Source organism: Protopterus annectens, chromosome 1.part2, assembly GCF_019279795.1.
Source record: "Protopterus annectens isolate FY-2018-M chromosome 1.part2, PAN1.0, whole genome shotgun sequence".
NCBI lineage: Eukaryota > Metazoa > Chordata > Ceratodontiformes > Protopteridae > Protopterus > Protopterus annectens.
The window spans coordinates 1,008,328,557-1,008,356,232 of NC_056727.1; positions in this window are offsets into that span (position 1 = coordinate 1,008,328,557).

Consider the following 27,676-nt stretch of genomic DNA (forward strand, 5'->3'; position numbering starts at 1 on the left):
TAAGTTTATCAAATACGATAAATTAGAAATATGTAACCTCTGGTTAATAAAATTTACCTTAGAAGGAAATGCATTTCATTCTTTAGATTCTGGATAGATTAAATCAGTTCTTAAAATAGTTTAGAAATATGTTTCTAAAACTCCATTAATATCAAAATGGAAATTTTTGTGCTTTCCCATTGCACATACCACTAGATTTAAGGAAACTCAGAACAATGTTAAAATGAATTTACTAAAAAGAATCAATTGGTATTATGGTCTGATTGCTTTGAAAAAGGAAAATATAAGTCACCAGAATATTTAATGAAAGACTATAAGTTGGATGAAGCTGTTAACAAGTTAATAAATATTATCCATCAGCAAGAAATTAATTGAATGTCTAGATAATATGAGTGAAGAACAGAACACTATTCCTCATTATATGAATGCATGAATACTATCATTGAAGGTAAATTGGCCAACAAAGGAAGCTTGTCCAAGTTATATAAGTTAATTATAAATACTACTACTACTACTACTACTACTACTACTAATAATAATAATAATAATTTAATGCAAAATTATGGAACTTTTTAGATAGTGGATTGAGTGACTCAATAGATGGTAAGAATACAATTTTGTTTGTTAAACCAGTCAAACTTCTTCAAGTTTATACTGGAAAGCTTTTCGTGGGGAAAAATATACATAGCTTGTTTTTTTCCTACCTATTAAATTTCTAAGTTTAGTAAAATAACTTCTTCAGTCTGTTGGAGATGAAGTAAAGATGCAAAAGTTGATTGGACACGTTTATGGATTGTGAAAAATTAAATGTATATTGGGAAGATATAACTATGTTTTCTTAGTGGTTATGGCCTGATAATTGTTCTTTAACTAGATCAATAATACTAGCGAATGTTTCACTTCCTTTATCTGAAAAAGCCAAACAACAAAAAGTATTCTGGAGTTTCCTAGCTGTAGCAAGAAAACTTATTACAAAAAAATTGGAAATCAAATTCAGTTCCTACATTCAAAGAATTTTTAAATTTAATGACAATACTATTTAAAGCTGAACAATAAGTAATTAGAATAAGATCTATAAATCATGCTAAGACTTTTAGTGGTTGGGATAGCCTTGCAATGTTGCTATTGAAATATCAAGATTCTTAATATGATAATTGTATAAAATTGCAAGGATGATTCATTGTATTCCTAACATAATAGTATGTGATGCAATGTGATGAATTTATTCCTTTCTGTGTATATATTGTAAGTATTCTAAATTAATAGACATTTTCTTAAAAAAATAAGTAAAAAGTGAGCCTGATACTTACTTGCATGGTCTCCTTGGTGTGTTATATATAGCACCTTCCAAGGATTCTGGTGTATACAGAGTACTTAACTTATGAAGAGAATTATTTTATTTATTATTTAAAGTTTGCTTACCAAGAGGAGCACCTCTCTACCTTGACCATATTCAGGTGCAGTGTGGGCAGAACTACAACCAAAGAAACACATTTTAATCATTTTAAATGCAACAATTGCAATGTTAGAGGACGCATGCAGAGAGATATTAAGTCAGGATAATACATACCATAAATTAACACAGTCACATGTAGGTGCAATACAAGAATTCAGTCAATAAAGAAAGAATAATATAGAGGATTATGACCAGGTCTTTGAATGTAACCATGTTACACTCTGTTTGAGACATGGATGCCAAGAAATTCACAATGAGCTTGAGAGGTGAATTTTGGCATCCATATTAAGAACATGTAATAACAGGTTATGATTGGCAGGACCTGTTCATAATTCTTTGTGGTGCATGGAGTCTTAACAACTTCATGTACTGTCAGTTACAAAAAAAAATGTGTCGTGTTTTATCAGCTTTGAAAATTAAGGACAGTTTTTAAATACTGCACTAATTAAAGTAATTTACTTAAAGACCAACATCTGTAAACCTAAGTGGATATAGGAGGAAAGATATCAAGGGATTTTTGAGAATGAAGGAAAGTTCCTTCCATAATGCCCAACTGTAACAGTGCTTAAGGAGTGTAAAATTTGTTACACATCTTTGAAACACTATTATGGTCAGGTCTTGTTCTACTGTAGCATGTAACAGGTTTACCTTTTTCCAGTTTTGTAGCATAATCATCTCACTCCATGCACAATAATAATACTAATAATAATAATAATAATAATAATAATAATAATAATAATGGGGTGGATTTATCAAAATGTTAAGTTCTTCAACTCACATTCTCAAATTGCAGGGTTTTATTCTGACTTCTGGTTGTTGATTATTCTTAAAATGGCCCTTCAGAGCTGTTAGCGTAGTATTCACCTACGAATAATAACCATTTGTTTAACAGGTAGGCCCACTGGACACATACTCACTCTTTTTCATGGGTAACCCAGGAGCAAATCCAGGAGTAATAGCTTGTTTTAGAGACTTTCTCAAGGTCATACAACATGAAAACTGAGGGCTGATGGGAATCAAGCAATGTGCTACAGCAAAAAACAAAACAAAGTGAGGTGTAAAAGTGGAAAAAAACAAGAACATGAAAAACTACTTCAGAGCCAGCCAAGCCAGAAACACGAGCCCCAATAATGTATAAAAATTCACACGTTTATTCAGAACAATATAAGTCCACAAGTAAGGTAACTGCTTTCATCTGACACAATAACAGACTTTATCAAAGTCTACAGCAACTACAGCTCACAACCTTAATCCTCTGTGCCAACTGCTTGTCAATAAGATGAATACATGTTTCTATGGAGAAAATTATATATAAAAACAATGTATTTAAAACATGTAGTACTGCTGGGCATGGGATATGAGGTAGAGTAAGGCATTAGTAAAATCAGGTGTAGAAGAGAGACAGAAAAGAGAGAAAAAAGTTTGGGAATGTGTTTTCTGGTAAGCTAGGGCTCACACATATGATGAAGCACTATGTAGACACAGGATCTCAACAGAAACAGACCTTTTATAGTGTGCCTGAGAGAACTAAGTAGACTCTGTAAGAGAAACTACAGGAGATGCTGCATCTGAGATTAAACCATGAGTCCAGAGTTTACTACTGTTTCAACATATTTATGATGAAATATGCTAATAAAAACATAAAAAAATGTTTTATTTTCAGAATGCAGTAAGAGCATATGTTCTTAATACCTAATCTAAAATAGTCTTAAATCTAGGAAGCCAGCATAAAAAGAGGCTTGGTGTAGTAAGTAGGGGATAAGCAAAGGTGCCCACATAAATGGTCCATACTGAGCCCCTCAATAGCTAAGGATGGTCCTGGATGGCGTGCTCTGTTAACCTGAATGGCAGGAAGTTCCATGGGTAGGTTCAGTATATGAACCTCTCCACATTTATATCCATAATACCCTCAACACTGGTAATAGGCATGGGTGATGTAGCTCTGTGCAACCTAGATTGTCTTCTTACCATTCCATGGTGGGCTTCCCACCAGAAGTGGAAGAAGATTGACAATAACAATGGTGATGTCGACAATGTGTGCTGTAAATGGGTATTAAGAATACATCCTCCCAATGCAGATTTCAAGAATGTTACATAAATAGGCAAAGCCCTCTCTGAGGTTGTCACACAAAGAGCATACTACACCAATACATACTACAATGGTTATAGTGACATTAACCTGTTCATGTATGACTGCCCTGCAAATCCTCTGTGTAGTGGCCATGGAGACACTCATCTCAAGGATAGGCTGAGTACTAAGTGTTGACTGCTAAAGGAATCTAAGCCCCTACTTCACTCCATATGCTCAAGGGAGCTGCATGTACCCACTGATTTCTCTGTTTCAGAGAATAATGGCACAATCTGGGCTGAAGTGTCAGTTAACTTTTGTTCTGCACTTATATCTTGAGACTGTGGGATGGGTTGCACAGAAGATGGAGCAGTGTCTATTGTTCAGACAATATGCCCACCACATTACTCCAGCCTAACACAATGGCAAAAGACTGTGCCAAATTGTGGCAGCCATCATTGCTAGGTGTACATACTTTATTAACATCAGGCAAGCCAACATTCACAGTAGAGGTCCCAGACATTGAATCACCTGTAAAAATGGAGAGGAATTTGAGACTTACAGATCTCATTGAAGTTACAGATGTAAAGCAGAATGGAGTGCAGAAAACAGAGGTCATGTATGTGGTACAGAATCACACTGCATCTGAAGATGTCAGTATAAACAGAAGGATCAAATTATGTATGTATGTATTTATTTATTTATTGTCATTTGTTAATCCAGTTGCTACAGCTGAGCCAAAGGCCCATTTTCAGTGGAGATCTGAGGAGAAAAGCTCCAGTTACAATTGCAGTTATTCAAGACAAAAATTTACATCCCAAATGCCATATAAGAAGAATTTATACAGCAAAGTGAAGTTATTAATTTAACAACGTTGTACAAGTTTTTGTCTATACCTATATAGAAACAACATAATAAGCTGAATGCAAAGGATTATTTAGAAGAAACAGGGTGTTGGTATGTCATAGTATTAGCATTATGGAGAGGAGAAAGAACTGAAGAAAAATAAAAAGATAAGACAGAAGAAAGTAGATTTGGGAGGAAGGCAGCAAGAATCAGGTTGGAGCTTGACATGGACAGGACCAGGTGTTTTGTAGATAACGTTTAAATTCAAGATTGAACTCAGACTTATGGGGGATACTTCTTATAATATGTGGAATGGAGTTCCAGGAGTGGGTTACTTAGTATTTGTATAGTGACTTCCCAATATTTTTTGTGGGTTTGTAGATGTCCAGAAGATGTTTGTCAGATTATGAAGCTGACGTCAGGGGTTGTATACTGATACAATATTAGAGATAGAAGGGCAGGAAGGGGAGTTATAAAGAACTGAGTGTGTTATATGCAGTTGAGGAAGGATCAGTTGTTTGGGGAATTTAGGCCATTGCAAGGACTTTAGGGCAAGGCAGTATGGGTTTTATAGGGGAGATTGGAGGCAAACTTGACTATTTTATTGTAGGTTTGCTCTAGTTTGCTGAAAAGAGATGACTGGAGGTTAGTAAGGACAGGGATTGCATAAAGAAGACAGGGTAAAAGGAGAGACATGCCTCATTGAGATGAGATATCATTGCAGGTCTGGTTCTGGCTTCAACATGTTGCAATTCATTTTTTATATACTATATATATATATATATATATATATATATTATATATATATATATATATATATGTATATATATATATATATATATATATATATAACACACACACACACACACACACACACACACACATATATATATACATATATATATACATATATATCTATATATATATATATATATATATATATATATATATATATAAGGTTCCCTATCACAACCTTGCTAAGTTGAAACACTGAATGTCTAAACATCAAGCCAACATTATCAAAATGCCAGTTTATCGAAATAAAAATTAAACAGGAAAATGCAGGTGAATTGAATTGCATATGATTGTGAAACTGCGGAAATCAGGATATTGGCCCTTCCCCACTTTAAAACTATCGTGAAGCTATTTTATAAATATATATATATATATATATATATATATATATATATATATATATATATATATATATATATATATTTTTATATATATATATATATATATATATATATATTTATTTAAGCAAGAATGTGGGTGTGCAAAGGGGTTGTCACCTGCAAAAAAGATATTTAATTTTTTAATTCTGTCTTATTCTGTATAATAAAGTTTTGATTAATGTCGGCTTGATGTTCAGCTGTTCGATATTTCAATTTAGTGAAGTTATGATAGTAAGCCATTTTATATATATATATATATATATATATATATATATATATATATATATATATATATATTTATGGGTCTACTTCTAAATTTTAAAGTTTCAAAACTTCACATTTCTTATGGTCGAGACCATGTGATCAAAGTTTTGAAACTTCAAAATCTAAATAAAAAAAAAAATAAAAACAAAAAAAGATCTTTCTTTTTTATTTATTTATTTTTTACATTTTTGCAAAGGGGCAAGCCCCCTCTGCACCCTATCAACAGTAAATATACTGTTCCATGCTATATGTTGATCTTCATTTAAATGATTTGAAATTTCAAACCTTCAATCTTATGATCTCGGCAATAAGAAATTCAAATTTATGAAACTTTGAAATTTAGAAGTAGACACACACACACACACACACACACACACACACACACACAAACACAAACACACACACACATTTATATATATATATATATATGTATATATATATATATATATATATATATATATATATACTGTGTCATGGAATTTGTAATATTCAAAGTATCATATCTCAAAGTATCTAAAAAAAAACACAGAAATCTAGAGAATCGGGTATAGAGGGAAAGTGCCAACCAAGATGGTGCATGAGTTCATTGTAGGAGAGTTTATAAAACATATAGATAGACTTACAATTGGCTGAAATGATTAATGACTTTATTTCTGAGGATGCATAATGACTAGGAGTTCAACCATTTGAAGTCTTGACATTAATGACATCTCCAGACTTTCTATACTTAAATTGTTCTGCTGTTGGTAAATGTTGTTAACTTTGTGTTAAAATGAGATAATGTATGCTGGTCGTGCACTCAGAGCAATGAAAATTACTCCCACATGGTTTGGTCCTGTCCTGCCGGTATATGAAATCTGGGCGCAGACCATACATTATACACATCAAGATATGCAATCCCCAGCAGTGATAATGTAAAGGCTGTTAGGGATTCTTTCACACACTAATAATTACCTAAGACATTAAACTGTTGGTTTAGGCTTGTTCTTGCTACAGTGCTAATAGTTATTTTTAAATAGGGGTAGATGGAAGTGATACTTATGGAATTGGTGCAAGAAATTTACACATTGGAGTACAATCTTTAATTGTGGAAAAGTGCCAATATTGATATAAGTCTTTGGATTGAATATTATACTGTTTTCTTATTTTGTCTAGACTTTTATTCCTAAAGTGATAGTTGATCTGTTCTTTTATAATGAAGTTTGGTTTGATAAAGTTCAAGGTTAGTTTGTATTTTGTTGGTGATACTTGCATCCTGATGTTTGCACAGGACTGTGTTATATCAATTTTATGTCTACTGAATAGTTATAGATTGTTCCATTTCATTTTATTTTATTATTATTTTGCCCAGTTGACTTATGTCTATTGCTGAGTGTACTCACTAATTGTTCATTAAAGGTTTGTTTAAAATAAAAAAGGTACTGAAAGCATGGAACAATGTAAAGACATAATACCGAATCACAAAATATCTAATAATTCTTCCCAACTAAAAATGCCTTATATCATATACCCTACTACAAAAGCGAGATCTTGTGTCATCATGGCAGTGGTACTGTTGGTAATATTACTAAAAACCTTTCCCTAACAGTACCATCAGACAGAAGGACACAGATCATACCCAACACCAAACATGAAAAACTATAATTCCCTCCCTGTTTTTGTTTTGGTGTTAATCTTAGTGGCTTTGAAACTGCCCGACCCTCTTGTAAATTTGTGTTTGGATACTCCTTCTGAGCCCATCTCATTGGTTCACCCAACTGAGTGCAGTGAGATCATATACTGATTTCAGGCACTCCTACTGTGTACAAAGAGAGCATCTGGGAAGGAGAACAAAAAAAAAAAAACATTTTAGCTTGTTTCCTCCCTTTTCTGTTAAGTGGCCTAGACTGTTTGTGTGCTTCTGAGCCCCAAGCCCTTATGTGTTGGAGGGAAGCCTTCTAGCTTAGTTTTGATTCTTATAACTAGCCAGTTTTCTAGTTTCAGCACTCAAATCTGTTTATTTAAACTCAGCACTTGTTCAGAACTCATTGTAAGCACTACATAAGCTGCAAATTACTACAGCACTCAACTTTCCTCACTTGTCTAGAGGAAAGCAGTTTTTAGTACTTAATAAATAAGCACCTATCCAGGCATGTCTAAGAGTCAGCTCCCAGTGTTTTCTCCTGTCTACCTGATGAATCTGGGCATCTTGGGGCAATGCAGCAATTGCCTCATGTACACAGACAACCCTCTCCTCTTACCACCCAACACTACAACCTGTGAGAGATGCACTTACATAGCCAAACTGGAAGCAAAGCTATCTTCACCCAAGACTGGACTGGACAGTCAAGAGGAGAAGGTAAACACTTGCACCATACCACACTCATCACATAGTCCCTCAAAACCTACACCACCAAAACACACACATAGAATCACAAAACACACACCTACATTCGCGGAGGGTCTCAATAAAAACTTGCCCAAGCATCAGGGACATCCAAAGCATAAACGTAAGCAAACTTCACCTCCCAAATTAACCCAAATGACACATAGCCCAAAAACTCAGTGTGCCACTCAACCACAGCCCATAAGGCATAACAACGTACCCAACACTCTAGTCATAGGTGACTCTATAGTCAGGCACACTGATGTTCCACTCACTAGACTAAACAAGGAGAAAGTTACTGTCAGCTGCCTGTCAGGTGCCAGGATCCACCACATAATGCATGCACTCAGGTCACTCCACAATAAGTACAAATATGACACTGTCATTGTCCATGTTGGTGTTAATGACCTGAGACGTACCTCCGTGGACTATATGAAAAGAGACATGGAGGAGCTCTCTGATCTTGTATTCCAGGCAGGTATGACCCTAACCCTGAGTAGCATCCTGCCATCACCCAGAATGATACCACAGTAGAAGGGCAAAATGATTGACTTCAACAAGTGGCTAAGCTTCTGGTGTCATTCTAAGGGGATCCAGTATTTGTCTGCCTGGGACAAAATGATCGACAGACCACGATGCTTTGCCAGAGATGGCCTACACCTGTCGCCCTTAGGATTCCGGATACTGGCTAAGGCTCTTGCCACCCCTATAGTGCCTTTTTTAGGCAAGGTTCAAATGACAAATTCACCACCGTAACAGGTACAAGCAAGCAAAATCTGAGGGTAATGCTACTCAGTGCTAGAAGTCTAAACCTCAAAATGCACTCACTCAAGACACTCCTTAAAATGGAGAACATTGACATCTGTGCAGTGACAGAGACCTAGTTCAAAGCTCCAGAGAGCACCCCTGCATTACCAGGCTACAATTCATACCACACCTTTCGGCCATCTAACCAAGAATGAAGCACAAAAGGTGGAGGCATGTCCATATTCATTAAGGATATCCACACATCCAGGCTAGTTGCACAGCATAATGCATCCGAGATTATCCAAGTGCAACCAACTCTGGGCAAGACCGCAATCCAAATTGTAGCTTGCTACAGACCCCCTACCATGCCCCAGGATTCCCACTCCTCATTTCTTGATACACTGGAAAGTATTAGGGTGCAACCCAACACCCTAATAATGGGCAATTTCAACTACCCCACCATTAACTGGGAAAACTACTCATGTACCAACTCTTTTGCTCAACGTTTTCTAGAATTCATAAATTCCAATGCCTTGGATCAACTTATTCACACCCCCACCAGGGGCAGCAATATCCTAGACCTGGTCATTACCAACATGGGAAACCAGTGTTCCACACCAGAGGTCAATTCCTTGTTGGTCAGATCCGACCACAAGCTAATCAGCCTAGACATACACATCCCACCCCCACCCCCAATTAGGGAAACCATCGTAAAAAACTTCTCCAAAGCCAACTTCACACTTCTTAAGACAGAAGTGGCAAACTTCACGACACCCATGCAGACAGACAATAGAGGTATGACTGCCGAATCCTACACAAATGCACTTTATAAGCACTTACACAAGTGCATGGATCATGCTATCCCTAATAGAACCAAGATGTTATCCTCCAAAAAAAGGAAGCCAATCTGGTTGTCCTCTGCCATAAACAAACTCTACAGCAGAAGAAAGAAACTGTTGCAAAAAAGAGTAAAATTCCATGACTGGAGGAACTCCCTGGTCAACCTCAGTAAGAAGCTGAGATCCCTCATAAAATCCTCCAAAGCTAGTTACGAAAACAAAATTGCCACTGACTCTAAAGACAACCACAAAGCATTCTATAGCTATGTCAAGAATCTAAATGGGAACACTCAGATCTGCTCTGAGTTACAGCACAATGGCACTAAATATACAGAACCAACTGATATTGCCAACATCCTAGCAGATAGGTTCAGTGCTAACTTTACTCCCCTCTCACCCCCTAGAGGGCCAATCCCTATACCGGAAGAATGCAGAGTTCCTATAATCACGGCTGCACAGGTAAAAAACACACTCTCCAAAGCCACGGACACAGCATCCATGGGACCTGACAATATCCCAGGCTGCGTTCTACATGAACTACAGAATGAACTGGCACCCTACCTAAGTACTATGTTCAGTTATAGCCTCATCTCAGGCTTTGTACCCACTGAATGGCGCACCGCGACGGTTATCCCACTCCACAAATGGGGATCCATGATGGACCCTGGGAACTACCGCCCCATTAGCCTAATGAGCCTGGTCTGCAAGGCCATGTTACGTATCATCGTGGAACTCATAAACAAAGACATTGGTAATCTACAAACTCTGGACCCTACCCAGTTTGGATTTGTAAAAGGCAGATCATGTCTCCTAAACCTGATTGACTTCTTTGAAGCAGTCACCAAAGCCATAGATGAGGGTAAAATGGTTCACACAGCTTATCTAGATCTCGCCAAGGCTTTCAACACCATCCCCCACTCTGGAATTATAGATAAGCTCACTAAACTAGGTATAAATCCCTATGTCACAAGATGAGTTGCCAACTGGCTCATGGACAGAACCCACACTGTGAAAGTAGCGGATTCCAAATCCGACATCAGACCAGTGACAAGTGGAGTACCACAGGGTTCAGTCCTGAGTCCTCTCCTGTTTGGTATCTACTTCTCTGAAGTGCAGGCTAACACAGAAGGTCTTTGGCTAACAAAGTTTGCAGATGACTGCAAACTAGGAGCCATAATCGAAACTCCTAATGATGTGGACAAACTACAAAAGGGCCTCACTGAGACTGATACCCGGTGTCAAAGCCATGGCCTGAAGCTCAATGCCAAAAAGTGTATTGTCATCCCCTTTGGTAGAAACTCTGTGCCCATGAACTACCACATAGCTGGTAGTCTACTTAATGCAGAAAATGTGATGAGACCTTGGGACACAGGTGGACAGTAGTCTCTCCTTTGATAATCACATTGCCACAGTGGTCAGGAAATCCTTCTACGTGTCTCATCTCATCACAAAAGGATTCTCATCCAGAAAAAAAGAGGTCATTGTTCCCCTCTACTCATCATTCATTAGACCCATTATAGAGTACAACACCCCTTTTGGTATGTACCTCACAAGACATCTACAACAACTGGAAAGACCACAGAAATACCTCACAAAAAAGATTACTGGCCTCAAACAGATGCCCTACGCAGACCGTCTTAAAAAAACTACAGCTTTACTCCATCGCATATCGACTACTCAGGGGTGATCTCTGCCTAACATACAAAGCTATGTCAAACCCATAGCTGTTGGACATGCTCCACTTAAAGAAATCCCAATCCCTCCGAGCTACACGCTCTAGGGATCTAAACCTTGTCACCACAATAAACAGAACATGCTGGAGGGATAGATTCCTGTCCCAGAGACTTCCCATACTCTGGAACAGACTACCTATCTATGTCAAACAGAGCTCCTCATTAGCACTCTTCAGGAAAAATCTTGATGATTGAATGGGAAATGGGAAATTCACCCCGGGGATCACTTCTGCGGCTCTGCTGGACAGGGGCACAGGAAAATAATTTTCTTGGGTGGTGAAAGCCAGGGTACATTTTTTGGCTAGGCCGATAGCCTAGTACCTACCTATGAACCTACCTATAAACTTAACTATGACCCTAACCATAACCTGTGAACACTCACACATACAGTCCAAACACTACAACCTTTTAGTCAAGCATTCATTTTCCTGCAGACAGCTACTTAAAAACACAAAAAAATAGCATTCAGTCATATGAGCATTTGGTCAAATGTGGTTTTAATATTTTAAGATGTAATCATATACATATCTATTGATCATTATATACATATCTATTGATCATTACATATATATTATATATATATATATATATATATATATATATATATATATGTGTGTGTGTGTGTGTGTGTGTGTATTGATTTTATGTGTGTCCAAATCATTGTGATCCACACACTATTACCACCGTAACAGGCATTTGAAGTTTGATACTTTGAATGTCTGTCATAGACTGAAATATACATATATAGATATATAAAGGATGCTGAGAGCCATAAGATTCCACCACGGGTAGGTAAAAACGAAAGTTAATTCACACAAACCACTTAGAGACGAAAACGCGATTGTGACTTTAGAACAGAAGAGCATTAATGTATTCATATGTCTAAGTGGTTTGTGTGAATAAACTTTCATTTTTACCTACCCGTGGTGGAATCTTATGGCTCTCAGCATCCTTTTTGTCTTGGATTATTGGTGACTACTTTTGGATGCCAACGCTTTTTAGGATTAATAGTTTTTATTAGCGAGTGCCGTAGGAATACACCTTGTGGTTTTTGCACTGCCTTCAGCATGACTTCGGAAGGGCAGGAGGAACTTGGGCTGACCAGAAAGCTAATTGGACAGCTCACGGAACTGGTCAACCTATTGACACCCATTTGCACCAATCTCCTGGTTTCTAACACGAATGAAAAATCAGAAGAAACCGAAGGGTTACTTAAGCAACAACACAAGAGGAAGAGGGAGCTTATTGGCAAGCAGGAGGACGCCGGTGACCCAGAGAACACACAACAGAACATACAGGGAACAGATTTCAATCCTTTTAACACACCAAATGTTTTCGGAGGTGATAGAGGTGCAAATTCTAACAGAGGAGGGACACGCATGGACTTAGGAGCTAGACCCAAAACTACATTAACAACTACAGGTACTGTGTACAACTATTCTATAACCACCCATGAGTGGTTAAGAAAGGACGTTAGTTTTAAAGTAGATGGCAATAGTCACAAGCGTTTTGCTAATGGTGACACTTTTTCAGTGAACATTGAAAAATTGCACAAACTCATGTTACAGTACAGAATTTGTATTATTGAAAACGCTTATTTACATGAGTGTTTAGTTAAAGAAATAGTCCCGAAGGGGCTACGCATTTGTAAATACCCTAATAATGTTCAGTTTGGAACTGTTTTTCATGAAAGCTTGGTTAAAGTATTTAATAAATGTGGGTTGGAGATTGTCCAACTCATTATAGATGAAAATGAAAGGAAACTGAGTGTTTTAAATGAAGAAATTGAAGAAATTGATAGTTGTATTAAGAATGATTTAATTTTTAACATAAAGGAAGAGAAAGAGAAATATTTAAAAATAAGAAGGGATATCGATAGTAAATGCGATGAAGTGATGCAGCGTAAAATGAATAAATTAAATAGAGATATCCAAGAATATGCCAATGACATTAGTTGCCCTAAACCTGTGTTTAATAATTATTATAACACTAACAACAAAAATAAAAATTTGTATAATTACCAAAGAGCTGACTTTAGAAAGAACATTGTAGACAGACAGGAAGAATGCTGGTATGATACAGAATTTCCACCTTTGATAGCTAAAGAAATGCATCAGGAACAAAAACAAGATAGGAGGGGAAATTTTCAGACTTGGGGGGGAGAAGGGGAAGAGGGAGATTCTATTAGAAGATACCCCCATCCCCACTAACCATATTTCTGGTAATGACAGTTTAGAGAATGGGTATGATTATATTTCCCAGGAAAACGCTAAAAATAGTTTCCAAGGGTTTTCCATTTATAATTTTAGTAATGTAATACTTACCAAAGAACATTTTAAATTATTGAGCAAAGGACTAAAATACATACCAGCTAAAAAAGGAGATATGGCCAGTACTATAATGGATATAAAGCTATTTGTTAGGAATATCAACTTAACTATACTTGCATCCAGAAAAGGATTTAATAAAGAAGTTAAGGAAAACACAAATTGAGGAAATCAACATATAACCCTCCTTTACTTCCACAAATTAAAAACTTTGAGATGGTCATGGAAAAGGAAATAAGAAAGATAGATAATAGGAGTACAATTAAATACCATCAGAATTTAGATATAGATGAAAAAGAGGTACTTAGGGAACTTACTAAGAATAAGACAGTGAGAGTTATGAAACCAGACAAAGGGGGTGGAATTGTTGTAATGGACAGAATACTTTATGAAGCAAAAATGTGTACCATCTTGAATGATGATAACAAATATTGTGTAGCTTCCAAACATGAAGTAGAAATGGCACACACAAAAATAGAGTTATTAATTCAGGATTTATTGTTGGAAAAAGTCATTAACATTAAAACAGCTAATTATCTACAAGTAAAGAAACCAAGGGTAGCCACAATATTTGGTATACCCAAAATCCACAAGAACCAGGAACCTCCCCCCCCCCCCCCCCTTAGACCCATTGTTTCAGCAGAGGGAGCAATGACTGTTCCATTGGCTAAATTTGTTGACACAAAGGCAAAACATATTTGGGTTAAGAACAAAGTTATATTGAAAGACTCCTGGGACTTTCTTAGGGAATTAACACCTCAAGTTTACAAAGATTATATCATTTTTATCACAATAGACATTATTGATTTATTCTCTTGCATCCCCCACAACGAAGGGATGGATATGTTTGAAGAGAGCATTTTTATGGACAAAGAGATGACACAGGAAGATAAAGTAGCAACAGTCACTTTTATGGATATTGTGTTGAAAAATAATTTTTTGATTTTTAATGGGGAATATTACAAACAGAAATCCGGAGTCTCTATGGGAGCAGCGTGTGCCCCCACATATGCTAACATTGTACTATCTAAATGGGAAGAAAAATTCATTATAAATTCAAAGTTTAAGGAGTACTGGGTACTATACCACAGGTTTTGGATGATATAGTGATTTTTTGGATTGGGGGTGAAAGTAAGTTCCTGGATTTTATGGAATATATTAGTGCCACGACAAGTTTCTTGAAATTTACCTATGTTTTGAACAGAGATGTTTTAAATTATTTGGATGTAGAAGTTTACAAGTTTGAACATAATTTTGAAACAAAAGTGTATAGAAAAGCAACATATGTTAATTCTTTTCTACACTTTAATAGTGCACATCCCCTACACAGTAAGAAAAATATTGTAAAAGGACAATTTGTGAGGGGATCTAGAATGACTAGTAGAAACGAGGATTTCATTATTGAAAGTGACAAGTTGGAAAATATGTTTTTTGAGAAAGGCTATCCTATAGAATTTATTAAAGACATCAGAAGTGAAGTTGAAAGAGGTAGAGAAGGGAGATTCCACCCTATAAAAGGTGTAGAAGAAATCAATAGAAAGGATGATAATTGGAAAGGAACTTCAAAGATAGGAGAAAACTTCCAAAGAAGATTGGTGGTAGAGTATAATTCCTTCAATAAAAATATAAGGGGAATTCTAAATAAAGAATGGGAGAAATTTTCATAATGAATAAAGGAGAGATATATTTAAAATATAGAAAAAGAAGGATAACTAGTAACAACTATCATAATTGTGAAACACAAAGAGTTGTTTATCTAGTGTTATGTCAGAAATGTCAATCATTCTACATTGGAAAAACTGAGAGATCTCTAAAAAAGAGAGTGTATGAACACACATATGATATTTCAAAAGAAAGAGAAACTAATGCATTATTTAAGCATACTAAGGTTTGTCAAGAAGCATCATTTTTGTTTTTTGTATTGGAACAGATACACGTCGATATTAGGGGAGGTCCATGGGAAGATATACTGGAAAGTAAGGAGCTATGGTGGCAGATAAACCTGGAAGCTAATAGAAGTCCAGGCTTAAATGAACATTTATCTATAGGGGCTATTTTTAAGATTAAAATCAAATAAGATTTGATTTTAAGTAATTATTTGACTTTCAACAGTAGATGGCACTATTGCACTTTATTTAGTAAGGTATTATATATAGGTAATTCATAATTTTTTCTTGACAATTTTTTATTACAATATGGTAAGAACTATATACACAGTTCAAGCATAATAATTTGGAGGGCACTTAAGCACTTTAATTAGGTTAGTTTGAATCAGGAAGCTGCTATTTGTAATTTGACATTTTTTAACATTTTTCAGACTCGTTTTTTAGCTTCTTTATATTTGAAATGTATTTTTCCCCCTTGTTAGGGCCTTAATATTTATTGATTAATCAACACACATCATACACATTTTTAGCTGGATTTAACGCAAAGAGTTAGGTATATAAACGCTGCTCATTACTAACTTGTCATGTGTAAAAGTGATAATATCATTTCCCTAATACATACATTTATATATATATTTCTACATATTTAGAATAGATTCTTTTGACTAGGTTTTAGTAAGGTATTTTATGCATTGACTTGCTTATTTATTTATTTTTTTTATAAAGTTTTTACTTATTAGAAGTTTTTAACAGCATAAATAAATAGTTTCTAGCATGTTTAATATTAATGAGCATCATGAATATTAAGAAGGAATGAACAAGCTGATTTGACAGTTCAAATATTTAATAATGTATTTCATTGGTAACAGGAATTGATTGGAAAATTACTAGGGTATTTAAATGATTTATGCATTAAATGAAGTTGTCTGATGAAGTCCCACTTTGTGAGACGAAAACGCGATTGTGACTTTAGAACAGAAGAGCGTTAATGTATTCGTATGTCTAAGTGGTTTGTGTGAATAAACTTTCATTTTTACCTACCTGTGGTGGAATCTTATGGCTCTCAGCATCCTTTTTGTCTTGGATTATTGGTGACTACTTTTGGATGCCAACGCTTTTTAGGATATATACATATATGTTGTGGTTTATGTGTTTGTTGCCAGAACATTGCAAGTGGAGACTGTTTCACCTTACACACTCCTAGTCAAGTAATTCATTTTTCAGACACATTTTATTGTAATTCAACTTGCATAGTATACCTTGCCATTTGGAGTCACTGTGGGGCATTCTATGTTGGCAAAACTATTAGGAAGCTTTAGCTAAATACAAGCTAACCAGCCCTTCTTGCTCCACTATTAAATTTCTAGTGTTAGATCAATGATCAATAAACATTTTTTTGTTTTTATGATCAATAAACATTTTTTGTTTTTATTGACAGAAGTCCGCATTTTATTACCATCAGCATTTTCCGTGGTCCATTGGCGATCAGCGTTTGACATTCGCCACAGTTGTTGTTTCTAGTTATCGTCGCTGTTTGTTTCAGTTAGTGTTAGATAGTGTTTCCTTGATCTCTGGAGATGGGAACTCCCAGCTAGAAGTTAAGGAGCTTAGATGGCAGGTTAAACTGTAAGCTGACACGCACCCTGGACTTAATGGTAATCTTAATGTAAAATGCATCCTTAAGTGGATTCGTTAGGGAGAATTCTTTCCCCTCCCCTTCTTTGCATAAAGAATTAATTGTACAGCAGCTTTTATTTAAACAGTGTTCAGTAGATAACCTTTGTATTTCTAAGGAAGTTCGACTGTTAAATAACTTTAAAATGAACTTGACAATGAAAGAAAGCACTTATATACAAGTGTTTCATTTTATTTCAAATTTATTTCAAGTTTTCTTATACCGTTGTCTTGGCAGATATTTTTTACTGCTGGATTAAAAGATTACAACTACGGGATTAAATGATTTCAAAGCTACTACACGAAGTGAAGTGATTTTTCTTTCATATTCAAAACATTTTATGTATTTATGGATTTATATATATAAGAAACCGAATCCAAAAATACTGAAAACATTTTTAATGCAGGCGGCAGAGGTCAAGCCCCCCTGCAGCACTCATATACTTACTATAAGATTGCACAACAGTGAAGAAGGGACAAATTCAATCCTTCACTATTTTGAGTTTTCAGTGTTTTGGGATTCAAAGTTTTGTTTTTTCAGTCTTCTGAAGTAGACTTGTATATATATATATATATATATATATATATATATATATATATATATATTTTAGTCTATGACAGACATTCAAAGTATCAAAACTTCAAATGCCTGTTACAGTGGTAATAGTGTACAGATCACAAAGATTTGACAGATTTGATAGATAACTTTAACCGCGGCGAAAGGGATGCCCTTAATAAGTTAAGCAGAAATTCTGCAATGACAATATGTGTAGCAGATACATGTGGGGCCTTTGTAATTATGAACACCGATGATTACATTGCTAAGATGTGGAATATGTTGAAGGATGTTAACACTTATACACTTATGAACCACACCAAGGTTAACAAAATGATAAAATATATCAATGACACCCTTTATGAGCTGACCATGGCATACAAGATGACTGATTCAATGTATGAATATTTTAGAGTGAGTTATCCAGTCATACCTATTATCAAAGGCCTTCCAAAAATCCACAGGGATGTCAATAATCCACCCTTACGTCCCATTGTAGCAGGGCGTAGATGGATTATGGAGCCCTTGTCCATTTACTTAGAGAAATAATTGAAAGGAGTGTTTTTACTTGCCCCTAGTATTTTGAAAGATATTAATAACTTCTTAGATAGCCTTTTTGGTTATATTGCCTCTTTGAATGATATACAATATCTCTGTATGGCAACTTTAGACGTTAACAGTTGTTTACTGTAATACCCAGTGATTATGGTACTGCAGCAATCAAGGTGTTTCTATCTGAGAATATCCTTTTTAACAAAGAAAAAATTGAACTGTTAAGTCACTCTCCTTCGTATTGTGTTAGAAAACAACATATATTTTTTAAAAGAACATTTATTGACAGAAATGGGACGTGGCTATGGGCGCTCCCTGTGCCAACATGTCTGCCAATTTAGTACTAACCTTTTGAAAAGGTAGCTATGTCCTGAATAACAATCTGTTTAGTCAACATGTCTGTTTCTTTAAGAGATAAGTGGACAACATTTTTATCTTATGGTGTGGCTTGACAGAGGAACTACTGGAATTTGTTGATTATTTAGAACATACGACTGAATTCTTGAAATTTACACTTCATCATTTGACCACCAAGATTGATTTTCTGAACATTACCTTGGAACTGAATGAAACATTTAGTATTTATTTAGTACTGTTTGTATGTTCCCCCAATATAGTTGGCCTTGTCCAGATTTCTTGCGTTAACAGGTTGACAGGTACGTGCAAATAAATTGCTTTATAGAATTAGCTATATTCACACCTCTCAACTGTCCCCGATTTTGATTCAAAATGTTGCTCTCCCTCTAATAATCCCTCCACAAAATGGCAATTTTGTAAAGAAACGTGAAGGGTTTCCAATTAATAAATAACTGTAATAATCAGAGTTATAGATTACTTTTATTTCAGAAATGCATGTAGATTTGTTTATTTTGTCAGCTGCTCAAGTTAACAGTACTAATATTAAAAAAGTGCCTTTTCTTTGATAGGTTCCCAGCTGTATTGTGTGGCTACTTTATATTTTTGCCTCACATTTTTGGTCCATTTTTCATAAAATTGTGGTTTTCTGCCAAATAATCATTAAAGATTGAAGTTAGAAAATAATGACAGACATTTGAGTTTCAGATGTCATACCCTTCAAAAAATTCATACTAATGCAAGAACTACTATTCTATTAGAAAGTTTATAAGAGCAATATTTAAATATTGTCCTTATTTTTGGCCTTTGCCCTCCTGCATAAACGTAGTAAAAACTCTGTGGGATGTTATTTCTAGTTGCTTTGTAGCTTTCAGTGATTTGAGATTCGATGTTATGAGTTTTTGATGATTTGAGTTTTCGATGATTTGGTCTCGCTGTTTTGAAATTCGATGAAATGATCTTTCGACGATATGAAGTGAAACCATATGTATATATATATATATATATATATAGAGAGAGAGAGAGAGAGAGAAAGAAATATATATTTAGTGAGAGTGATATAAATAGTATCCACCTGGAGCATTGCCCACTGATTCTCACTCTGGGCAGTGAAGTCATTCAGAAATGTTGAGTTTCCTTCGTGATATAAGAGAGCTGTTGTGCTGTCCAGACAGAGGTGACAGAAAGTCCTCTGTATTACTTAAAGAACACTGTGGAGCTGGGTTCTTACTCATGGACCTTCTGTCATCTGTAAGGTGGGTTGTCTTGTTATGGGCACGATAGCTAATGTTGCTGGTTTAACAGTGTACTTGCTGTTCTGTCTGATTATTGCCATTGGCAGCTTTTATCCATAAAAATGTCCCACCAGACATGCTCAACGTTGACCTGCACAGTATTTTTTGTAAGGAAGCTTAGGTGGCTGTGTTCAAGGAGAGTCTGCAGAATTCTGCTAGGGAGAACTTCTCTACCCATTTCGTCACCTTTGCAGGCATTCTGTTCTGTAAATGTGAGGAGAAATGTATGTTAATCTGATGGTCTGTGACATCTCCTTCCCCCTCAACATTGCAGTATCCTGTCACATAGTCGACAGGTACCACAGATAGTGCAAAATCTGACCCATAGAGAGGCACCTTTATAGGTGGCTGTCATATGGCAACAGTAAGCAGTTGACTGTAAATGTGCCTCTCATGCACCAGGCAATGCAGCATAAATATATGAAACCAGGCATTGTCTTCTAATGTGATAACTGCATTATGACATGTGTTCTGTGTCTTATGGCCCCACAACATCACATATACAGCTTCCACCATAAATGGCTACTGATGCTCCACCCTATACCCTGTGTGTTCTCTTTTTGCTGAATTGCAACATATATTACATATTTACCTGTATATCATCTGATATCACCCAACCTGACTATGGGGCATATAGTCATTGATAAAACAGATATGCTAGCAGCACAGATGCTGTTCATTGGTGTGAGCTCTCTGGGCTATGTAGAGCTCCATCACAACATCACATTAAGTTCTAGTGCAAACTCTCCTGGACAATGTCCTTCCCTGAGAATGTCATGAATACCCCCTATGATGGCTCCTACATAGAGTGGTACACAAACATGTCAGTATGAGTCCCTCCCCAACAATCCTGACCCGAAACATCATGTTGTGGGTGTTAAACACCACATCTCATATAATCACCATAGGGTTTTTCCACCTCCCAATACAAAACCAGAGACACCTCTTGAACATGAATATTCCCTTCAACAAACAATACTAGAGAAGCACAGCTGGGCATTTATTTTCTGTGTCTCACCCCACCAAACAGCAACAGAAGGGATTATTTGTAAAATCAAATCACCCCTTAAACAACATCTCAACAAATGTTAAAAGGCACTTCCATGCTTACAACTACAACCAGAGATTCATGTTTTGAATAACGACCCATCCAGACACCACACGAGAACGAGGGACACCATTAACTTTAGAACCTTCCCATCATAACTCCTGACACAGAATAACACTACATAAAATACACCCACAGTATTAATAGGAAACAAATGTTACTGATTGATGTCAACCCTCTAGTCCCCATCCTCCCTAGAAGGTCGTTATGCCCCATCTCCTGAAGGCATATCATATGCTGTGCAGCATATTATATCACATAAGAACAACCCCTACTGTGTATACTCACCTTACTAAGCAGTCAGATGTTGACAAGCCAACCCTCCCCCAGCTGTAACTGTACCTGCAGAACAAATGATGCTTTATCCAAATAATTTCTCATGTGCAATCAGTATTACCTGACACTTACCTCAGTTGTGGTAGGTGTGCATGTCTCTGAGAGGTTTGTAGTTCGGCAATAGCAGTGAACCCCTATCTCGACCCATGTTAAAACCCATTCCTAGGCTTGCTTTTAAAGTTCAATATTGCTGTGTTTGACTTTCCGTTGTTGAACATAGTGTGGTTGACCGAGTGTGAGTCGAAATTCTTATAGTAAACCTAGAAATGTATGTGGATGTTAATATGCTATCATCCTCTTGAATGGCCATAGTTTCTGAGAACACTGAGTTTGACAGGGCCAGGGGTTCTACGATGGTACTCTAAGGAGTCCAAATTATTCTTGTACATAATGTAAAGAGATCACAAAGAACACATGCTGCAGACTTTCTATGTTGGTCTAGAGTATAAGGTTGATGTCTGCCATTGCCTTTCCAGTGCAGTTTCTGCTGCTACAGGCATCACCCACTCCATTAAAGAATGCAGACACAACTACAGTAACCAGCAGTGGCACCACCTTGACCTGCAATAGGAAACTGCTACTGAAATGTATATTAAGAAATGTTGACAGATACATTGCTATTGTACTGTAAAACATACCTTTCAGGTCAAATACAGGACATATGCTTTATGTAAATTTTCAGTTTTATTCATGTTTTTCATCTCTTGGACAGATCAAGGATAATAAGCTCCTCTTTCAGAGGTGTATGGAATGTGTCTACAGAAGAAGAGTCAGTACGTAACTGTACTAGTATAGAAGCATATAGATGTCATAGCAAGCTGTTTGTCTATTTAATAGTATGTTCCATTTATTGACTGCACTTAGTATCTGCAGGAATATGCAACTCCGGACACACCTGCACTGTCCATGAAGCCCAAGGTCCTGTCCTGTTCATGCAACCTCTGCAAGGTGCTCATAATATCAGGGTATGGCTGAAATGCCTGGCACAGCTTGTCCTTCCATCATGCCAAGAGCTAAGATTTACTGCACACCTGTAAGTTTATCTCCTATCATGCTACGTGCCTTACCACATCCCTGCTACTTCTATAGTATGGAACAGTCAGATTTACAGGAATACTGCATGCTGTGCACCAGTGATGCCACATAGTGGTGGCACTCATACATGCTATACCCAGGGCGCAACAGGTTTTACCTCCATTTAACTTGTACTTATGGCTGGCAAACATATTAGAACTATTCTAACAAACGTTGACAGCTGTCAAGTTTAGGAGATGGCTTTTCCCTGTGTTGCACTAACATAGTCACCCTGTTATGCTGCGATATCTGTAAATTTGGCCATGTCTGCCATGATCTCTGATATCCCTTGGTCATATTGCATTGTGTCAGGGGTAATCTACAACATCTTCCATGGGTCCTGCTGTCCTGCATTGCACCATCTGTACAGTACTCCCAGTATTCCCACATGCCCTTATGGAGCATGGATAAGAACCAGGTCCCTATACCCCTTGTATCCTACTGCCTGCAATTCCCCCTTACCCTATAGTTTACCAGACCACTAATATCCTCCAAAATGGCACTGAATGCCTAACAGCAGTTTTGCATTTATCCAGGTACTTTTAAGTTTGATGGTCATATGCAGACCTCTAATGCTTTTTCCGTTTTAACTCCCTCTCTTTCTTACAATCCTTCCTTTATATTTATTTATGTTTGCTTTTTTATTTCTCTCTGTATATGTAACGATTTTATGCCAAGTCAGTCACAGTTTTGTCTTTGGTATAGCAAAGTTACACCATCGGCCTGCCCTGCCATCTCCTGCTTGGTCTTCAGGTACCTCCAAACGTAGTTTTTGGCAGAGTGCTGAATGTCATTTTGTGGGAGGAACGTGGAGGGCTATATGGTGGCCTTCAGTTGTCTGGCACTGGGAGAGGTGTTGTTGCGGATCACCTTTAAAACCGCACACTAATGACCGAAACGCGAAGACCACAACACAACGCAAAACACCGAAAACCATTACATTAACAACACACACATATGCAATACTAACACACTACAACACAACACTACACTAACACCCACCCCTAACACTACCACACACACACCCTACCTAACCTGCCTAACTCACTTACCCACCCCTAAACCCAGTCCCTCCACACACACCTACCTGCACCCTAACCCTAACTCACTTAACCCACCCCTAACCCACAGTCCTCACCATCGCACACACACCCTACCTGCACCCTAACCCTCACTTACCCACCCAAAGTCCCTCGCTATCGCACACACACCCTACCTGCACCCTAACCCTAACTCATTTACCCACCCCTAAACCCACAGTCCCTCACTATCGCACACTTACCTGTCCGCTCCCTAACACTAAATCCCTCACTGATCGACACTTACCGAGTCCGGCTGGTTCTCACCTTTTCGGGTCATCATCGTTTTATTCTCGTCCGTCGTCAGTTCGCTGGCAAACGCGAGTTCGAGATTTTAAAGGTGACCCGTTGTTGCATACTCTGTGAACACTGCCAGCTAGTCACAATATTTTATCCAGTAGGATTTGGAGGACATGGTGATAGTGGTGGTGGTTGTGGAGCTCAGGTCACCTGGAGAACTTTCTTATGTGACCCATCACTGCTTGGCCCTGCCCAATGTGCCAACAGGGGAACGGCCCAACAGGAAATGGCAATTGTTGAGGTAACTGATATTTTGCTAGGTGCTGCCCTGTGCAGTATGAAAGGGATCTATCAGCCAAAATTGTCAATCATCATGTGTTTCCCTTCCCTGTGTTTCACTTTGTCATCCAGTCTTCCCCATCACCATTGGACTTACCTCTTGTCTGTGTTTGTCCCTAATGTCTGCACCTTTTGTTAAGCCACTCCCCTGTTGCTTTTTTGTCTGAGTTCTGTGTAGGTATGCCTGCTCCATCTACCTGCCCTGTACCCTCTTACTACCCATTGCCTCACCTTACTTCCTTCTGCATTTGCTATTATTTATATGTATTTACTTATTTATGGACATTTGATTACTGAGAAAGTCCGACTGGATAGGCGCTCATTTTCACTGGAGGCTCCAGGAGAAAAGCTCCAAGGTATTAGAAAAACATTTTAAGAACAATAATTTTACAACACTCAAAAATAATGCAAAAACATCTACAGTTTAAATAGTTATACCAAACTAAAAAAACAAACAAAGATCCATATTAATCAGAACTAGTAATAGTGAATCTTATAAGATGGATTTGGATAAACCCAGGAGCGATTTGACATACAGTGATGTGTAACACAAACTTGCTGATAATTATTACAGCATTGGCAGTGATCAAGGGTGACATCCTCTTGATTGCAGTCCTGGTAGTTGTCATGCTCAACAAATACGCATGTCATCCAAGTATACTTATTCATTAAGAGTGGTGTGTGTGTGTGTGTGTGTGTGTGTGTGTGTGTGTGTGTGTGTGTGTGTGTGTGTGTGTGTGTGTGTGTGTGTGTGTGTGTGTGTGTGTGTGTGTGTGTGTGTGTGTGTGTGTGTGTGTGTGTGTGTGTGTGTACAGATTTTGGGTCAAAGCCCAAATAAAGCCAAACATGATATAAACAAAGCGAAAAACAAGTTAAATAACAGTGCATAGTCATTCATTCATGTCATACAACACTGACAATCATCTAGATCTAAGGTTTACACCACCAGGTGGCTATCTCAGAATCAAACCAGGGATCCTCTTGCTGTGAGGTGACAACACTACCCACTGTGCCACTGTGCATAGTCAGCAATCTTACAAACCAATCAAAATTGAGTGATCAGAAAAAAAAATTCTGCCAAAATGGCATGCATAAAAAAATCCATTGGAAAAAAACTATGAAAATATAATGTTTAAACAAAATGCTTGTCATTAAAAATAAGGAAATAATGTCTCAAAGGGCTCATTTTCGGCACACTTCTACATTAACAATCATTTAAACTGAAGTGATCAGTACACATTTACAATGACCTATCACCAATATGTCTTGTTATCTAATCTTTCTATCTCCACCACTCCATTTCTCAAAAAAATTATCTATAATATAAATCTTTTATTCCTTCTACATGTCTAGGAAGGTTTATATATTCCTTTAGGTACAAAGTGTTTATTAAAAACAAACAAACATACAGAAATGCAAACACTGTGGATGTATTTTTTGATTATGTAGTTTTATTTAAGTCTTGTTTATAATTATAATGTCAGTCTAATGACATTTCTTTGTAAACTGATAAACAGAGATGAAAGTTCTTACTGAGCATTTGTGAGTTATTCGTTAAGGTCTTCCGTGTCTATGACTCAATCTGTTCTCCTTTTTTTTTGGATTTATATTGAAATTCAGGGAGTTAAAAGTAGAGAATACACATGTGAATAGGGATGAACAGTAGCTAAATGTAGTGCTTGAGTTTTGGCAGGCTAGTGATTGCTTGAAATGTACAGAATAAGGTAGAGTAGATAGAGATAGAATCTGGAAACTTGAAACTTGATAGGCTCAGTATTTATATTTTTATTTAATTTTTTTAAATGTGTTCAGCCTGCATGACCAGGATGACCATCTACAGGAGTTCAGTGCCTCTCCTTTACCCATCACTCCTCTAGACTGATCATATTACTCCCAGGACTAGGGAAATCACCCTGATGACACAGCTGGAAGAACAGTCAACCAAGAATAGGGTTTCAGGAGAGTAGATCAAGGTGGCCACTCTCTCCTTATGGAGGGAACCTTTGTATGCTTTATACTTCTCTAAGATGAAGGACATTGGATGATATAATCACAAGCCTATGTGCACTTCCAGCCATGATGTACTGAGGATCACTCTGTCCTCTGTACATTCACACACCTGCATGATACTTATGCTTCTCTCAAGCCTCTGCTAGAGAACAGCATTGGGCTGCTAAAATGCAATCCCTATCCCAAAGGTAGACCTACCCCTCTGGCCTCCCCCTCCAGCTTCCCAGCTCATTAGTAAAACTTTGTCAGTCCTCTGCCACCACCTTCAGAGGTGCCCTGCCACTGTGACAAATGACTGAGCTCTGCATTCACTTCTGTCATAGACAAGTGGAGGAACTATAAGTTTTAGTATGTGTTCTCACTGAAGGGGACTTATTTCAAGTTTCATCTTCTTCCAGGTAAAAAGTTATCAATCCTGAAAAGGGAAGTAGATAATGGGAAGACTGAAGAAAACTTGTGAAAATTGAAAAGAACATCTACAAGGAATGTGCATGAGTGGAATGAGAAGTGGAGAAGGTAGAGAGTGTGCATGTGTTGAGGTGGAGGGGAAGTAACAAATGACAACAAATGAAACACAGAGATGCATTGGGAGAAATATCAGGATTAATTTCAGTTTATGTTATACAAGAAAGAGTGAGGGAGATAATTGAGGGATTCATACTGGGGTTACGTTCACAAATTACAGAGTCAGTGAATGCAAAATGCAAAATTAAATAAAGTACTGCATGTACTGATTCAAAATGGAAAGGCCCAGGATGCAAAATTAAATAAAGTACTGCATGATCTGATTCAAAATGGAAAGGCCCAGGATGCAGAATTAAATAAAGTACTGCATGATCTGATTCAAAATGGAAAGGCTCCAGATAGAGTTGAAACTGCTTTTTGAAAATTCCTAAAGACTAAGCAAGCAATAATGCCCAGCAGGGTATGTGTTACTGTGTAAATAATGTCCACTCAGGGGTGTTCTGAGACCTGACGCTGCTGGCGGAGGACTTCTGCATCTCTGGAAGGGCATCGTTTAAACAGTAACACACTCCCTGAAAGGCTTTATCATTACTAGGTAATGGACTCTTTGTAAAATTGTTTTGTTTTACTTATTTTAGTACTATACTATTATTTTTTTTATATTCTTGATATAAAATATTTCTTCCACCTAATGTTTTGATCTTGCTGTAGTATATGTAAATGTTGTTGGAGGAAGTATTTTATATCCAAAATATAAGTTTAAGCATTTAATGTCTATACATACTCTCTCTCAAAAACACATGCACACACACAAATGTTCAGAAGCAGTCCACCTTTAAAAACATACAATTAAACTGATTTAATAATGGCAACCATTAAAAGCTTCTT